The following is a 12,025-nucleotide window of genomic DNA, read 5'->3' on the forward strand; positions in this document are numbered from 1 at the left end:
AATGGAGAGTGAGTGTAAATGAAGGAGCTGGTAGTATTTCTCCAGGCTTTGGACCTTTTCCAATAACACTGGCTTCTAGTGACCTTTCCTGGTAGGCGAATGATTTGCTGAAGGTTCCCATGGACTAAGCACAAAATCATTAAAATGACCCATGCTGGCAGACAGACTGGCCACATTGCAACGTGGGCCAAATGTTACAGCACCTTATGAAGTGTGAAAGGTTAGCCAGGAAACAGGGCGAAGGGCTGAAGGCAGAGTGCAATAAACCTTTAACATCAGTGTTGGGCTATACGCATGGCAAATGGTGGTAACGATCCTCCACTCCAATGTAATGTACTGTACAGTATAGCTGAGGAGTGAGTAGTATATCCCTGTAAAAAATTATTTAGAAGTCCACTAGTCTGCAATTCATGTCTTCGTGCATTATTAAGATTTCATATTGCTGCAATTTACTTAGATTTTCAAATGCTTAATGGTCAGATTTTACTATATACTATCTGAGACCTCTTTGATCATTTGAGGTCTTGCTATAGTCATTATATCCGTGAAGAGTTTGGCTACTGTAGTAAATGGAAAATAAGCTAAATACGCTGTATTTTTACTCAAATACAGGTCTGAATATTGTTATATTTTACAGTCTCAATATACATGTAAAACTCATTTTTAGATATTACATACTGCCAGTCCTTTGCTGTCAAAAGATCAAACAATAAACTTAAAGGAAAACTCCAACATTTTGGGAAATTAGCTTATTTGCCATCTACCCTGGAGTTAGACAAGAAGATACATACCTTTTTTCTTCTCTGTGCATGCAGTAGGAGTAGGAAGACGCGCACCGTTAGCCTAGCTTAGCGTCAGTCACTGGAAGTAGGTTCCTCCATTAGCCTAGTTCCCAACGTCTTCCTACTCCTACTGCATGCACAGAGAAGAAAAAGGTATGTATCTTCTTGTCTAACTCCATGGTAGATGGCAAATAAGCTAATTTCCCAAAATGTTGGAGAAATCTTCAACCTTACAATCACAGATTCCACCTATAAACCCTAATACTCATCAAGAGTAGGACTAACATTAATGTATAATGAGGTCCCATCAACCTCTTTCACTTTCCAGGTATTCCCCTTGACTCCCGTCTCATCCTGCCTGTTCCTGCAGCCACTGTGTGGCCTGGTTTCCCTGTGGTGAGCTCGGGGAGCAGCTCCAGATGGTAGCTCCATTAGTCGGAGCAGTGGAGCACCCTGGCAATGTAAATAGCCATGTCAGAGGCCCAATAATTGATATGGATGATTACAGACTCTCCTGTCTCTCTGGCTCTCAGGAATAAGGACCAGGAATATCCCCCTAATTGTCAGTGAAGGATGTAAACTGACTGTAGGTCATAATTTTTCCACAAGCAGGGCCCAATATTCCCTGTTGCCTCTTGAGCTCCAAAACAGACTCCTCAGCCCAGGGAAGGGAGGTTACTAGTCTGACCAGCTAAAAACAGCAATATCTACTGTTCTGTACTACCCAAAACAGTATTGACAAGCAGTGAGGTGCTAAATGGACTGCATTTATATATACAGTACTGTCTGTTACCACTACAACTACTGCTCATACTCTACTAATAGTACCACTACTACTGCTAATACTACTACAACTACTACTAAATGGACTGGATTTATATATACAGTACTGTCTGTTACCACTACAACTACTGCTCATACTCTACTAATAGTACCACTACTACTGCTAATACTACTACAACTACTACGAAATGGACTGGATTTATATATACAGTACTGTCTGTTACCACTACAACTACTGCTCATACTCTACTAATAGTACCACTACTACTGCTAATACTACTACAACTACTACTAAATGGACTGCATTTATATATACAGTACTGTCTGTTACCACTACAACTACTGCTCATACTCTACTAATAGTACCACTACTACTGCTAATACTACTACAACTACTACTAAATGGACTGGATTTATATAGCGCTTTTATCCAAAGAGCTTTACAACTTGTGCCTCACATTCACCCATTCATTCACACATTCACACAGTCACACACCAACGGCTGAGACAACCATGTAAGGTACCAACCTGCTCATTGGGAGCAGAAGTGTCTTGCTCAAGGACACATCGACACGTCTTGCTCAAGGACACATCGACACGCTGCCAGACGACTGCTCTACTTCCTGAGCTACTGTCACCCCTGCTAAGACCAAAGGTTCTCCCCCTTGACCCCATTCTCGATGGAGATCCGAGTTTAAAAGCAAAGTTGTGCGTAAGCAGACTAGTTAGTGAAGACCACTGTCTGTTTAGCTCACTATGTGCACGGCAATGAATCATTCGAACAAAATGTGAGATGAAGAAGAGAATTTTCCTTCGGAGAGGCATAATATAAGTTAATGAAAACCTTGGGTAGTTCCTTTGCTGAGCTGGAACAGAGCTATATGAGTGTGTAATTACTCCGCCACTGTGGCACTGCTTGAGGTGGTATTATAATCAACTCCGTGAGGACATAACTGGGGCACACTGTAGAACTATATCACACCATGCAGCCCATGCCTTAAACTGGTGTCTCGTTAAGCTGCCAACGAGCATTATCTTAGCGCAGTATTCTAGAACAAATCATATGTCGTGCTGAAGGCCACAGCTGCCCAATGATATCATATCACTTTCTATTTCGGAGGGTAATACAGCACTTCCCTCACGTCAACGTGTAACGTGACATCAGTGTACTTTAGCCAGTGGCTGTTTTGTCAATCACAATTCAAAATTAAAAATAATAGACAGCACAAGTGGTCACCCCCCCCCCCCCCCCCCCCCCTCGTCTATTAATTAAGGGTGAAATTTAGTATAGAACTATATTTCCCCAAGAGCTAAGGTATCATTTCCGTGTCTCCGCTCCCTTATTTTTGTCAGAATTGGCAGTGAAGTCTGCTCATTTAGACATATCATTTTCTGAGCATTAATAAATACCTTAATAAATACACACCTGCCGGGTCAGTGCTGTCACAACCAAGATAGTAGCTGAAATTTATTCTTTGAGTTGAATACTTTTTCCTACAGTATAAAGGTGCATGTTCACCACTTCTTCTGTTTGGTGGAGGCTGTAGCCTATATTGTACGTCAAGCAAGTTGTGTGTCTCTGGGAAATATCGCACAGCGCAATGTTTTAAGAAATGTTGTTGATTGATTGATTGATTGAAAACTTTGTTAACAGATTGCAGAATGGGTACAATACAGTACGGCTCAATACAAACAATTGTTAAGAGGATGCAGACCGGAAAAATACTTTAGTCTTGTTTACATCCGGGTCCCCCATTTTCAATTCATCAAGACATTTATGACATACAAGACATATACACAATATACAGTACTGTTTAAGAGAAAGAGATCTTACAAGAAAAATATATACATTCGAAGGGGAAGAAACTGTACATTGGAGGGGGTTGGGTGGGTGGGTGGGGGGTGCTTGGACATTTACCGGGGCAAGTTTCTAATTGCAGAAACAAATGGTTTGTTTGATCCATAGTTTGATTTTATCGAAGTGTTATGTATTGTGAAATATTATACAGATTGTAAAATGAGCAGAGGGTGGATGGGGGGTCGGTACTCCCCCAGAAATAAGTAATAGTAACAACGCAATTTCCTGCAATGTGTACATGCAAAGACTTTGGGGGAATTATTGTAAAACTCCATTAAATCACTTTACATTAGGATAACGACTATATATTTATTTAGAGATTTGTGGTTAAACTGATCCTGAATCAGTGTTCTGTGTCTTGAGAGCTCAGCTGCACGCCATTGTTCATACTTCACTGTTCATACTTTTTGCACATTACTGCTCAATTGCACAGCCCTGCTAAATATTCCATCCCACTGTATTGCTATTTAAATATTTTATTCTATATTCCATTTAACTTTATTCCAACCTTTTATTTTATTCTACTGTAATTGTCTGTCCGTAATGTTGCACCAAAAAACTACCAAATCAAATTCCTTGTAGCAGACATCCATCATTCACTACAGCAGACCTCTAGTGAATTGCAGACACTATTAACCTCAACTATTTCTTGTTGGACGGACTACAGTTGAAAATAGTTGAGGAAAGTAGTGTCTGCATGTTACGGCTTCACCTCCACAACCCTCCATACCTGCCTCACACACCCCCTGCACTTCAGCTCAACCCTCCATACCTGCCTCACACACTCCATGCACTTCAGCCCGTGCACTACGTGCAGTCGTGCACGTAATAGGCGCAGGTGAAATGAGTTACGCTGATGGATGGAGATTCCACACCTGCTCCCACTCTACCACTCTGCCTACGAGAAGCATGGTTCTCCATTCATTCAGCGTCAGATCTTTCCTAAGAATGGCCTGGCAAGTATCCTCTACATTTTCTCACATTATGCTGTTTGTCTTATGTGTGTTTGTATATTTTGACATTGTATTGTCCCGTATACAATTCTCTCGTGAATTTTGACGTTGTATTTTTCCCATGTACGATTTTATCGTGAGGACTTATTTTTCTCTCCGTGTCCTCCACAGCCCACTACCTCCAGCGATCCCCACCGGCCACTACCGCCTGCCCGCCAGGCTAAAACACCCAGACACACCGCACCTGTTTACCCCCCCCCCCCCCCCTCTATGCAGTAATAAATACCCTACGGGGTTAAACATTATTCTGCCTCCCGTGTTGTGCATTTGAGCCCACCAGCTACAGTGACTTAACACTGCAGTTCACTAGAGGTCTGCTCTAGTAGTTGGAGGGCCGATGTGGTCGAGCTCTCAAGACACAGAACATGTTGGTAAGCTTTATGCCTGATTATCACATGCCCTCCTCACCATAGGCGACCTTAAGGTTCAGGGGGCCCATTTCAAGATCAAATATAGGGCCCTTATCTTAATCCCCCCCCAGGAGAATTTTAAGTGAGCCTTGGACATAAACTGAAACATACCTCTGATGCATAACAAATTTGTTCTCTGACTTAAATGTGTAACTGCCCTCACAGAATTCTCTCTCAAACACACACACAGACCCTGGAGATTTCCATTGCTTGGTTTTTATGTCAAGAGCAAGGTTTCTTCTACAAGGTGAAAGACTTTGTCAGTGAACATCTTTCTGTGTTGGTGATGTGCCCTTTTCAAGCGTTTCCATCAATTATCCACATTGGCACAATGTGTGCATTTTGTCAAATTCGGGGACCTGCTAGTGGGCGGGGCCTGTTTCAATTTAAATGGGTGAAACATATAAGGTGCATTCATTGTTAGATGCTATGTTTGCACACCTCTTGGTGTGAAATTCTCACACACAGTCGCTGTTTAATCCATCTCTATCATAGACTAAACTAAATCTGTAATGTGCTCAGTCGTACTCGATGCTGGAGAATATTATGTGATTTAGCCTGTCGATTATGTGATTTAGCCTGGGCGGTGGCTAGTTCTAGCGAAAGCCGAACTAGAATGGAGAAGTAAGACAACTCCTTCCCTCCACTAGTCTGAGGGTCCACCTTGGGCAAGTGTTAGTACCCTCTCTAGCCTCCCTACCTAGGGATACAGGGTGCATAGGGCAGATGGAGCTCATAGCCATGCAAGGCAACCAATCTAGGAGAAGGACACTCCGAACAAAAACCACGGGTGCTGCTTGCACCTGGCTCCGAGCCGTCTACCACCTGGAGGCATTGGAGTGAAGGGCGGATAAGGGATCATGCCTGAAACGGCCAAAGTAAGACTACGAGGAGTTGCGCCCCACAGTCTTTAAATTGCGCATTGTAAGGCCTAAAATATGGAGAACAAAGTCATTCCTAAACCTATACTTCCAGCGGCGGGAGTCCGCAGGAACCAAGCAGAGGATGGTGGTGCTGGTCCTCTCCCCAGAGGACAGTATGACGATAGGACTCCAAACCTGGAAGGGAGGCTTCTATCTGATCACAGCACGCGGTCGAATGCACCCCTGCGTTGTCGGAGACCATTCACCATGGGAACCTTCAACGCAAACACAGTGAGAGAAGAAGCAAGATTGGAGGAACTGGCACACTGTGCCGAGGAAAGGGGAGTTGAGATCCTGGGAATCCAGGAGCATAGAAGAGTGCATGCTGAGGATCAGATAGTGTATCACAGAGTGGAGAGATGCTGGTTCATCACCTCATCAGCGTGGAGAAACGAGGCACAAGCTGCCACTGGCGGCGTGGGGCTATTGCTGAGTTCTCGGGCACGTAAAGCTCTCCGTAGGGTACGCTATCACACCAACAGGATCCTTATTGCTGACTTTGATGGCAACCCAGTTACAACTGTCATAGTCGTGTACTCACCCACCAATGTGGCACTAGCTGAGGAGGTGGAGAAGTTCTATGAGGACCTTGCAACTTCCGAGAGAAGAGGACCACTGTGGCCCAGATCTTGGCCTTGAGAAGAATCATCGAGGAGGTGAAGAAGAACAACCTGACAGCGGTACTGTGCTTTATCGACTTCAAAAAGGCTTTTGACTCGATACACAGAGCCGTGATGATGAGGATATTCAAGGCCTACGGAGTCCCTCCCAATCTACTCCGGGCCATAGGGACCAGCACACGGGTACAAGGGCCAAGGTGGTAACCCCAGACGGCAACAGTGAAGAATTTGACATCCTGGCTGGAGTGATGCAAGGGGACACCCTTGCCCCCTTCCTTTTCGTCATAGTCCTCGACTATGCGCTCAGGAAGGCCATCAATGGACGGGAGCAGGAACTTGGTCTCACAATAACCCCAAGGAGATCGAGACGACACCCCGCCATAGTCCTAACAGACCTTGACTACGTGGACGACATCAGCCTGCTCTCTGACCACGTGGAGCAGGCACAGGAACTCCTGTGCAGAGTGGAGACGGAGTGCGCCAAGGTTGGCCTTAGGCTAAATGCCAAGAAAACCGAGGTCATAATGTATAACATCCTCCCGGATCATCCACCTCTAAGGACAACAGGAGGCTCTGCTCTAAAGGAAGTCGGTGATTTCAAATACCTGGGCTCGTGGGTCAACTCGTCCGAGCAAGACCTTAAAGTGAGGAAGGCGCTTGCGTGGAGGGCTCTGAACGGCATGACCAGTGTGTGGAAATCCAACCTCCCCCGTCAAATCAAGCTCAACTTCTTTCATGCAACAGTTGAGTCTGTCCTTTTGTATGGCAGTGAATGCTGGACCTTGAAGCCCACCCTGCAGAAGTCCTTGGATGGGTGCTACACCAGAATGATGCGTGTGGTGCTCAACATCAACAGGGATGAGCATGTCACTGATGCAAACTTGTATGGGGGGGTGCTAAGGGTGAACGAGAAAGTGGCAGTCAGGAGAATGAGGCTGGCAGGTCACTGCCAGAGACATCATGAGATGCCAACCAGCAAACTTGTGCTGTGGGAACCAACACACGGGCATCGATCACGAGGACGTCCCACATTAACCTACGTGGACGTACTCAGGAGAGATGCGGGAACAGAATGCACCGGCGAGCTAGCCAGATGCATGGAGGATCGGGATGACTGGAAGCACCGATGGAGGGCCCGTCCGAGGATGACCTAGATATGTCCACTTACCAGTAATTACCATTTCCCACACAAACTACATGACTGACAGCTGCACTCCCAACTCACTCTGGGCAAACTGAAAGATCCTGCTCTGTTTTGAATTCAAATGCATCAGGCATGCATTACTAACATTAAATTAACTTAGTATTCCTTATTTTCAGTGTTGTATGACAATAAAAATGGAAATGGCTAATGTTACCTCTACATAAGGTAATAATTTACATCACAATAGTGTATGTGTACTCCATACACACGCCACGAGTGATTTATTACAGTAGCAAAGTGAACCAGATGGTTTCTTGGCAGGATTCTTATGTCCACAGAAGGTGGAGCCTCAGAGGACAGTATGTTTTCAGTAGCGTCTGTGTGTGGGTGTGTATGTGAATCTGCGCAATATCTCGCAAACTATGGGGCCGGCTGTGCTTTGGCGCAGAAAGTTACAGAGGCACAAGGTGAGCGTGTGGGACTGGGAGTATGTTTCACATCTGGCAACGGAAAGTATTTTTGGGGAATTAATTTCTCCATTGACTTTCATGTAGTCCTTTGTGTAGCCTTTTTACTGCAAGGGGGCAACAACAACAATGCCTTCAAATGCTACTACTGAGACTACTGCAAGGTGCTGTAGCCAAAATCCGCCTCTATGTTGCGGAAACGGATTTCACGATTGAAATCTGCTTTAATTGTACATCAAAACCAGGTAATATTTCAGTCACTCAGTTGTGTTTTGAGAAATCATAACATGATTTGCAGCTGTGCTTATTTTTATTAACCAGGGTAATCACATAGATATTTCCACCTCTTCAAGTGGGCCCTGGTCAAGAAGGGAGCGTACAGAAAATGTTCACATATAGAACAACATTAAAACAAACACAAATAAAAACAAGATAGTAAGAGCACACAAATACTAAAAGAAAATTTAAATGTCTGTGAAAACAGACAATATTAAAAACATGAGCACTCTATGGCAAGCATCAAATCCTTTTATAATAGGTTCCAGGGCCCTCATTCATCAACGTGACTTACGCACAGATATGTGCTTAACCTGTGCGTACGACCATTTCTAAGCAAAGTGTGGGATTCATCAATTTCAACTTGAACTTGACTTCGTGCTTATATTTACGCACAGCTCGGAGCATGCGTAGCTGACGCCCAGTGGTAGAACATCGTTACTACGGCATAAGCGCTCCTCAGTTCTGCATTAGTTTCAACGCGGAAATAAGCTTCCGTGCATTACTTCCAACACTGGCGTGTTCAACTTCTGTATGACCCGTAATTCATTATAGTTCATTGTAAAATAGCGACAGTAGTGTAATTATAACGGGGCTCATGCGGGAACAAGAGGTTGGCTTGCTTGTTTGGCACGGGGGGCAGAAGCAGAACACCCACCTCCAAACGCCATTAAATATTGTTTCAAATAAAAAGCGACATACTATTATTTTGTGTCATGTTTCCAAATAAGATTGGCCACAACGGAATGCTTTCTACTTCAATTTGTTGATTAGAATAGATTACCTCGCTCCGTTGAAACTTCACTGAGCTCAGCACACAGACATGATAATAATAACAACAACAATAATAATAATAGCTTCATTTTACATAGCGCCTTTCAAGAGAGACCCATGCAAGGTCGCTTTACATAGATGGGGGGGGGGATAACAAAGTAATAAAGATAGTGGACAGACTATGTAAATATGATGATGGGATTCAAGTTCGCGTTTTTGTTGATCATAGGCATGCTGTCAGAGTATGATATCTTAATCAAACATTCTAGAACATTTGTCGTCACAGATCATGTCATAATAGAACATAGGCTACATGGCATGGTCCATCGTGATATTGTGTAGACTGTTATTACTGTACCAGTACCACCCATTGTGACAACAGCCTTGTGAGTCCCGCACACAAACATGATGGAATTCAAGTTCATGTATTGAAAGGCAGGCTACATCATACATGGCAGTGAGATTCATTGTTCTTGTATATGCTCTCGTATTATTGTTTATATAGGCTACCCAATACTGACATCAAAATAGATTGTATGCCTCTAGAAATCATATGCAGCAGGTAGAAAATTGACGGAAAATCCGTCGCGATTTGGAATAAAATTGAGGAGAACTTTAATCCCTGGGTATTAATCAAACAAAACGGGAAAAGGCAGTCATATTCCAGCACGGTCTTTATTAGTGTTTGCGCTGCCCAGGCAGCAATGGTTAATAGATATCATATCCGACATCACCGTACGTGTACACGTCTGTCAGCCTGTCACATAACACGCTTCCCTCGGCTTAGTCCATTTTTCCACATTTCATGGGGGTATTCCATTACCGTATATGGTTAATCGGGGCGGTTCTGGTATGCAAATACTTAAAACAGTGCACAAGCTCAAACGTAGGATCAAAGTCATATTTATCAAGGTGTGCGTAGGACCTGTGTACGCACGTGTGATAAATCCAGTTTTTTTTGTGCGTGGAAATAGAACATTTTCTACGTCACGTTGATGAATGAGGGCCCAGGAGAATGGAGCAGCATACTGTAGTTGAACGCATGTTTTGCTAATTCAGTTCTGATAGTGGGAAAATTATATGAGATATAATTTTGTGATATGAGATTATAAGGTCCACCTCTTGTTTGAATGAGTAAAGTGCTTATGTAAGTTGGTAGCTCCCCCAGGATGGCTTTGTACATTCTTATGGCCAGGGATGTGTCATAATCACAGCGAGAGTGTACTTCACCCCTCCTCCTTCTCCCCTCACATTCACCACGCACTCCTCTTCATCCACCCTTCCATCCACCACGCACTCCTCTTCATCCTCCCTTCCATCCACCAAGGAAGCCTCACGCCCTTTTATGGTCAGCATCCCTTCACCTCCCGTCACTCAACCCAGCTGCACCTCATCCCCTGATTCACACGCTGTCAGGCACCTCACTCCTCACAGCTGTATCCCATCCCCTGATGATGAGGACCCTACTTCAACTGGACGACGCTGACCAGAAGTCGTCGTGGTGTTAGTATCATTACCTAGGTACGACGCCTCAGTCCAAAGACCTGCTAGGCATCCCCGTGTGATTATTCCCTGTTCTAACTTTCCTCTCTTGTGCCCAGGACCTCCGTGCCAGCGTGTCCCTGTCTGGACCCCCTGGAGCTTACCAAGGAGATCCTGCTCCCTCTCTCAACACGGACCGTGTCTTCCGTCTGCAGTAGCACTGGAGTGCACCTGCTCCCTTTATCCCCAATTCATATCTGTTGTACATTTCTGGATGTAATTCTTGCCTACTTGGGAATACCATTAAAACAACCTGAAACGCTCCATTCTCCTCTCCTGTGTTCAGCGATTGGGCTCTGCTTAAAACCCATTCTCACAGGATGACTGACCTGACAATTCATACAATACACAATGATGAGCAATGAACAATGAAATCTGTGTTAATTGTACGTCATAACCAGCGAGTGTTTTGAGAATTTGTATATGAACCAAGACGTGTTATCTCCTGACTAAACGCATACAGATGTATTTACCTCTTAACAAGCGGGCAGAAAAGTGGCAATTTTTTTACTTGAACTTGAGCACTGCATACTTTTTTTTGCAAACCATGATAGTATACTTATAGCACATGCACGAGCCTGGTCTCTTTTGAAGGATAACATGCTGAAGTTTCTGGTACAATAAAGAAAATGTACTTTTAGTGCTAATGAAATAAAGTAACATAGGTCTGAACTTTTTTTTAAGAAATGACAGTCTGGCTTTTGTACTCATTTGTGTTTAGATAACAACACATCCTGTTCTATTTCAACTTGGACTGGATGATATGGTCAGGTAACACTTGATCACACAGGATCAATCCAAATATGAGTCAGTCATATACCTATCAATATGTATCAGTCAAATCTCAATAGACAAGTCTGTAGATGTTCAACTGAGCTTCACTTGCGTACAGTATGTGCATCTCAGTTGCATATTAATTGAACCTCAACTATATAACAGATGACACTCAACATGATTGTACTTATTGGGATGTAGATAGCCTAATAATAGATTTCAAACATCACAATTTTATATTGAATTAATTAACCGATGGCAAATTCAGAACTGTTTTAATAGTTGCCAGTCTAGTTCTGCTCAGATGAACATTGCAGCGAATTCCAAATGTTAAAAAATTTCAAATGTTCTGTACACAGCAGAGAGTCCCAGGCTCTGTACACAGCAGAGAGTTCCAGGCTCTGTACACAGCAGAGAGTTCCAGGCTTGGTTTACGGCAGAGAGTTCCAGGCTTGGTTCACAGCAGATAGTTCCAGGCTCTGTACACAGCAGAGAGTTCCAGGCTCTGTTCACAGCAAAGAGTTCCAGGCTCTGTACACAGCAGAGAGTTCCAGGCTCTGTACACAGCAGAGAGTTCCAGGCTCTGTACACAGCAGATAGTTCCAGGCTATGTACACAGCAGATAGTTCCAGGCTCTGTACACAGCAGAGAGTTCCAGG

This window comes from Notolepis coatsorum, assembly GCF_963971535.1.
Source record: "Notolepis coatsorum genome assembly, chromosome: 1".
NCBI classification, from domain to species: domain Eukaryota; kingdom Metazoa; phylum Chordata; class Actinopteri; order Aulopiformes; family Paralepididae; genus Notolepis; species Notolepis coatsorum.